Here is a 7,203-nt window from a genome sequence, read left to right on the forward strand (position 1 = left end):
AATTGTGACCTGTAGTAGCCCTCTGTGTCCTCTTTCCAATGCCACAAGTCTGATCCAAATTGGATTCTCCAAGGAAGAGTTATGCCCAATCTCCCGCAGTGACCTGATTATAGACTAGTTCAGTAGAGCGAACTTGTATGAAGTGCCACGTGTCACTGTTTCAACCTTTGACTCTAAAAAATATATAAACAGAAACTACAGTCCGTCCTCTTTCTGCACCTTCTTATGAAATTTCAATCCGATGCTCAGAAAGAAAGTTATGATGATTTTCCCCAGGTCACCTATTTTTAGTGTAATTCAGGAGTCTGCAAAAAGACCAACTTCCGCAGATGATATCTCCGAAAATATCGCGCGAAAAGATCTGAAATTCGGACCCAAGGTTCAGTGCCAATGCTTCTCAAATGGGCTTTTTTTTGCGACTTCTGAAATGTCACAGGAAAAAAGTTATAGCAAAAATGCCACGATGACCTATTTGGAGCAGCGAAACCCTAGAATCCAAAGCTCTGATACCAAATGTTATGAAACCAGCTCACAAAAAGATAGAAAAGAGAGATCCACGACTTAGAATTCAGCCTCTTCGAGGGGGCAACCTCCTTTACATTACATAAATGAACAATTCTTGGATGATACAAATGAAAATACCTCCTTTCTATATATAGGAGTCTAAGTGGTCCCAATACAATCAAAGCCTACATAACAATAATATTGTAGGGCACAACAATAACAATAGTGGGCTTCTATGTGGCACAATAGTAACAATATGGGCACTACATGGGTACATCAATATAATAAGTGGGTTATACTAATAACAATAAGGGGTTACACTAGTAGTATAGGGGCCTAACAGGCACTAGTGACAACAAATGAGGCCGACAAGCCTATGGTTAGAGTGCAGAATGGTCTCGGTATGAATATGGCTACACTCTCGTGAGAGACCCTATATGTTTCGTAGGATGGGATAACTGTAGAGTTGCGAGCTAGGGAGAGTCGCACACTGCAAGTCCTCAGTGAGCAGAAAATCAATATGGAAAAATTGGGCTTGCAGCGCGATGAAGTGGTGTCGCAGAATCAACAGCTGGTACAAGTAATAGATGAAGCTTGCCAAAGCATTCCGAAGTTGGCCATCCCAACAGACATACCAACAGAGGTGCGTATCAACAGGTTAGTAGCATGGGTGCATGAACCGTGGGAGGAAATGACAAAGGTTCAGCTAGAGCTAAACCTTCAAATAATTGAGCTGCGGTTAAAGGCGCAGCTGTCCACCCCTCCGGAAGTCAGAGAACAGCACGCTAGCGCTATCACAGCAAGACTGGATGAAATTGGCAGTGCAGTGCGAGACTGCACCAACATGTTGGAAGAATCCTTTGAGGTCCTCACAAATCTGCAGGAGGACCCCAACATCCAGTGCTTAGAGACAGAGGCATGAGAACTCCAACAACAGTATGACAGCATCAGAGGAATTACATAGATGGTGGCCCTCACTCAGAGGCTCATGTGGATGCAACAGGCTAAAGTGTTGAAAGAGCAGGTGGACACGACACGACACAATGAAGCAATCCTAAAGGCGCACGTTTAGCCTTGGATCCATGAGGCCTTCACCATCACGACAGAAATTGAAGGCAAGCTTGCACACATGTAGGGGATGCACGCACTGATGCAGAGACGCACTTCTGACACAGAGGTCTTGAAACAACGTATGCAGAAGATCCAACAAGCAGCAGCTCAGTGCGCTGCCAACCTAGCAGCAATTCGAGCAGAGTTGGAGGGACTCCGTGCAAAGATCTCCTCACCAACAGAGTGACTCGAGGGCAAGTCACGATGTTTGTGTTTGGGTCCTGTTGGGCATGGAATCCCCCTAAGGCATGTTTTGGGGCTTAAAGCCCAAGTTTTGACCCAATCTTTTTGTAAGAGCTCCGCAAATTGCGGGTGTAGGGCACGAAAGTATAATAGAGTCACAGGGTTGTCCACCCTATTTTTTGTAATGTAATGTCAATTGTATAGACCTACCCATGGTCTGTGGACCATGGGATTGTATAAATAGAGCGAGGCTCTAAATGTAAAAGAGAACTAACCAATAACAAATAGGAGAAAATCCTAAGAAGTCTAAGTGATTGAGTCGAAGTGTAAAGTGTGTTTGTGGGATGTAGAGTAGGAGAAGGCTCTACAGCTGAATGCACAGAGGCCTAGTAGTCCGCAGTTGAGGCGCAGACCCTTGCAATTGAGTGCGCAGGGCAGGTTGAGTCTGTAACTATTGGGAGAATCAATAAAGAGAAGTTTTTCTATAATTTTGTGTAGATTTTCCTGGTTTAATGCATGATTGGAGAGAATTTGCAAGTATACTATTTATTTACTGTGTGATTGTGTATGAATGTTTTGTATTGTTAATTATAACTTAAGAAATTCAAGTAGGCGAAGGTAATTAATTAACACTGGAAGATAAGTAAGATCTTGGGTAATAGCGTAGAGTGCGGCACAACCCCTGGTTAGGGCTGCACAAAGGCAGTGTACCAGGCCGCGAGGAACAAAAAGTGCACTAAGCGACCTGCACGCAAGAACAAACTGAAGACCAGTCATACCTCTCAGAAACATGGTTCTAGCACCCTCCCATGCTACTTCGGGTGAGACCTCAGTCTGCACTCCACGTACTGTTGCCGAAAGGGCCTGTAGTACAGGGATTTGTTTGAATAATTAACTTTGAACTTAGGTCAGGCCCCAACAAGCCAACACCTCTACTTTGAAATCCTTTGGAAAACGATCTTTGGCATTCCAAAGAATATCAATGTCATCTCAGTTTAACATCAAAATATTGGATCGTACAAATGACATATTAAACATTATCCTAAACATCATCTCTTCTTGAGCTAGATATGAATCAATGTTGATGCACTCAAGGACTACGTCACCTTGAATGTTACACACGATATAAATTTTAGCAACATCACAATCTGCCTACAACGGGAAGATATAAAAGTCAATGCAAATGTTTGGAACATCTTCTACTAGGAACATTAACTATCAATGTTGAGATATTTGAGATATCTGTAAGTTGAAAATGATAATGCTATAAAATCCATATGGTCAATAAATTTGGATAAAAATAATAAATTTGCTAAAAAAATTAACCTGTCTGTGATGTCTAACATTATTTATTTTCTTTGGCATAGAAAAGAGCATATTGGGTATCCTATCCTAGTACTAAAGGGATCCTAACCGAATATTTGGAAAATTCATCTGCATCCCCCCTCACCATCAAAATTTAGAATAAGTGTAAGAATAAAACAATCAAGATTCAAATCCCTTATTCGTGAAGGCCACTCAGACTGAGTGTTATCCTATATATATACTAAAGATGATGTATCTGAGATGGGATTGGACTTAGAGGAGATAATAGATGTAGAAGCTCCTTAGGGGCCTGCCTGTGAATCATTTCCAAAGTCTTCTTCTTTCATGTATTTTGCCTCCTATAAACAAGTAGGATGAAGAAAAGAACAACCCATCCTCCCCTCTCACAGTGCATCAAAACTACATTGTGTTGACCTTCCAATGTCATCCAACTCTCACCCAACCACAAAAAATGATGGACCATCTCCATAGGAAGCAAAGGGAAGCCCTCAAACTGCCTGGGGTATTCCATGATAGTCATCATGTCATACTGAGAAAAAATTTCTATCACTTCACTCTTCCTCTCACCCTCTCTAAATTTGAACACCATTCTGAGATAGACAATGAGAAAAACAAAGAAAATGTCCAAGTCGAGGGAAATGTGTGAAGAAGCCCATCTAATAATTATTGAATCCCTTGAACTATGTAATGCATTTTTATTTTGGAATTTAGTTCCCACGGAGCTCAAGAATGACAGGTTTATAATTTTGGGTGTAACTAAAATATTAGTTAATTTTTAAATTATAAACCCTTAAATTTGTAAAAAAAAGAAAATAAATTTAAAAACAACAATTTTAGCACGTGGAGATGAGATAAAAGTATTTTAAAGCATGAAAGAGAGTATGGAAATTAAAATATACTAAATATTCTTTACATGTATGTTGTGATATTCAAATATGTTCAAATTTTAATGTTCGGGAAATATCAAAATCCTCATAGGATGCAAAACAATTTCATAAGAGTCTAGTACTTCTATGTTCATAATCTACATTCAATATAGATAAACAACTTGATATCCAAGTCAAAAACTAGTATCCTAAGTTCAATGGATATGCCTTTGATAACACAAAATGTAGATATGAATGAAAGGCTAAGTCTTCAACTAAAGGAAATGGTTCTCTACTAATTAACAGACACTTCTCTTTGCAACTATTCTTCAAGATGTTTTTGACCAAACAGTAAGCCCACTCCCATTTTGGATACTCTGTCAGATTTTGAATTTATTTCCTTGTCAATCTGATCAAATGATACAACCCTGAATATTCTAATTAGCTCCATAACTCTATTCATCCACCGATCCAGTAAAGAAATGTTTAAGGAATTATAACATTTTAGCCAATTTATAGCAACCTTTGAATCCCCTATCACTTGTAACTTTAGATTGTTGAAGTGACACAATTAAAATCACTAACATAAACGACTAATTTGTATTATTGTAGTACTTGTTAGGTAGTCATAATTTTGTTCCTAGACTAAATTAATCATTCACGTTAGTCATTTTTAGTTGTATTACTTATTATCTAGTCATATATTTTAACCTAGGACTAAAGTAGTCATTTATTTTAGTTATTTTTAGTTGGGTCACTTAAGATTGCTCATTTTTGGTAGTATTTCACTTGGAAAAGTTGCAGTGACTAACTTCTTTAGTCACCTATCACTAATTTATCATTTTCTACTAGTGCCATATTATGGCCATCCTGGGTACCAAAAGACACTTGCAGCCATTAACTTTTTTTATTATTGGCCAAACCTAAAGAAATAAGTGGCTGATTTTTTCACTAGATGCATAGAATTCCAATAAGTGAAGGTTGAATGTAGACATCCAATAGGTTTATTGCAGCCCATTCCCATTCTAGAATGGAAGTGGGAGGTGGTATCCATGGATTTTATCACAGGGTTACCTAGGACCTCCAAGCAACATGATTCAATTAAGGTAGTGATCCCCAACTTAAGCAAGGCAACTCAATTTGTGGTGGTCAAATCCACCAACTCAACTAGAGAAGTGGCTCAATTTTTCATAAAATAAATTGTGAGGTTGCATGGAGTTCCCTAGAAAATCATCTCAAATAGAGATGCTAAGTTCACATCAAGGTTTATAAAGAAACTATTTGCAAGCTTGAGAACATAACTCAGTTTAGAAAACCACCCACACATGGATGGAAAAACAAAATCCTTGAAGACATGTTGAAGATGTATGTGATGCATCAGCCTAAGAAGTGGGAAGAGTATCTTCCACTTTTGGAATTCACATACAAAAATAGGTACCAAAAATCCATAAATATGAGCCCATTTGTGGTACTTTATGGGAGGAGATTAAATACTCCTATCAGCGCGAGTGATCCAACAAACAAGGTCCTAATTGGGTCTAATATGCTCAAGGAAATGGAGCAGAAGATTTAGATCATTAAGCAGAATTTTAAAGTGGAATTGGACCTCCAAAAGAGCTATTCGGAGCAACATAGGGTTTATAAAGAGTTCCAAGTTGGGGAGCATGTCTAATTGAGAATTAAACCTAAGAAAAGTTCTTTGAAGATTGGGTCATGTGCTAAGTTGGCACCTTAGTATTGTGGGCTCTTTGAGATCCTTGAGAGGATTCATGGGAGCTTCACTAGGGGAGCAATACCATACCACATGCATTCATATTGGGGGATATATATTCAGGAAAAAAAGACATAATATATTGAAAATATAATAAGGGGTAAAGAGTTTTTATACGTTGTGTATAAAAAAATGGAGTTCAAAGTTAATGAAAAATACAAAGAGGTATAAAAACATTTAATGAAAAAACAGATGCCTACATTATCTAGTGAAATTAGGGGTTGTTTAAATCAAGAAGGTGTATTGGGTTCGTATTGGTAGGGGGTTTAAATAAAGTGATTTTTAGAGGTATTATCCAATATGTAGTCAAATTAAGGGTATTGTTTAGTATGCCACAAATGCACATGCTATGTAGGTTCATTGAGTAAATCCGCCGTGACTAGTGGCATATAGGCTAGCCTTACCTCCATCGATTAAAATCCATGATGTTTTCCATGTTTCTTTACATAAAATATATGTGAAGGATTATAATCATGTGATTGATTGGTCTATGCTACAAATGGAACCAAAGGGAGAGTTCCAACAAGAATCATTATGCGTCCTCGTCTGGAGGAACCTCATGCGTTAGAATCGAGCAATAGAGCAAGTTAAAGTGTAGTGGAGGGACTTTGGACCCAAGGAAGCGACTTGGAAAAAGCTTGAATCAATGAGAGAAGCATATCATTTTTTGTTTGTTGGGTGAAACAAATGTACATTCACTTGTAAATGTTGTATAGCGATGTACATATAAAGCTCCACAAAATAGTATGTGTGATTTTTAAATTTTTTTCTATGTGCCATGTAGATAGAGAACACTGGGGATGATGTTCCCTCAAGGGGGAGGGGCTTGTGACAACCCAACCATGTCTCTAATGTATATATGTAAATCTCTCTCTCTCTCTCTCTCTCTCTCTCTCTCTCTCTCTCTCTCTCTCTCTCTCTCTCTCTCTCTCTCTCTCTCTCTCTCTATATATATATATATATATATATATATAGATATAGATATAGATAGATATGGGCTAAGTCAAGGGACACATATTCTAGAGCCGAGGGGATTGCTTGATGGGGATGGCATAAGTTTTCTTAAGCAAGAAAATATGGATTGTTGGTAAAATTATGGAACACTGGTTGGTGGAATTTTAATGGTCTAGTGTTTTCAAAAATTATGGAGCTAAAAGAGAAAGGTTTTGACCACCCTTGTTTGGAATTTTGAACAAGAAAATAGAGACAAAAGAATTAAAGGAAGAATGGGTGGACTTCCAATTTGTGGAAGGTACAGACAACCCACTATGACCAATTAAAAACTGCATTCAACCAACTAGTGACAGGCATACAAGTGGAAAAATTATATTGGTTGTGAAGATTGCGTTGATAGGGTTATTTTTAGAATATTTTCCAAGGAAACAAACAAAATCAGTGTCGATTAGGAGCATAATTTGGGTTGGTGGAAGAGTATCTAGGAGA

General features: G+C 38.2%; 1 pseudogene; it reads right to left on the minus strand.

Annotated features, from left to right (window-relative positions):
* Positions 1-2,003: 2,003 nt before the first annotated feature.
* On the minus strand, positions 2,004-3,712 carry LOC149189434 (formin-like protein 6; annotated as a pseudogene).
* Positions 3,713-7,203: the final 3,491 nt, after the last annotated feature.

The sequence above is a fragment of the Pinus tabuliformis genome, chromosome 3_1 (genome assembly GCF_031772625.1).
Source record: "Pinus tabuliformis cultivar Carrire ecotype Pingquan chromosome 3_1, CPIR1, whole genome shotgun sequence".
Classification (NCBI taxonomy): Eukaryota; Viridiplantae; Streptophyta; class Pinopsida; order Pinales; family Pinaceae; genus Pinus; species Pinus tabuliformis.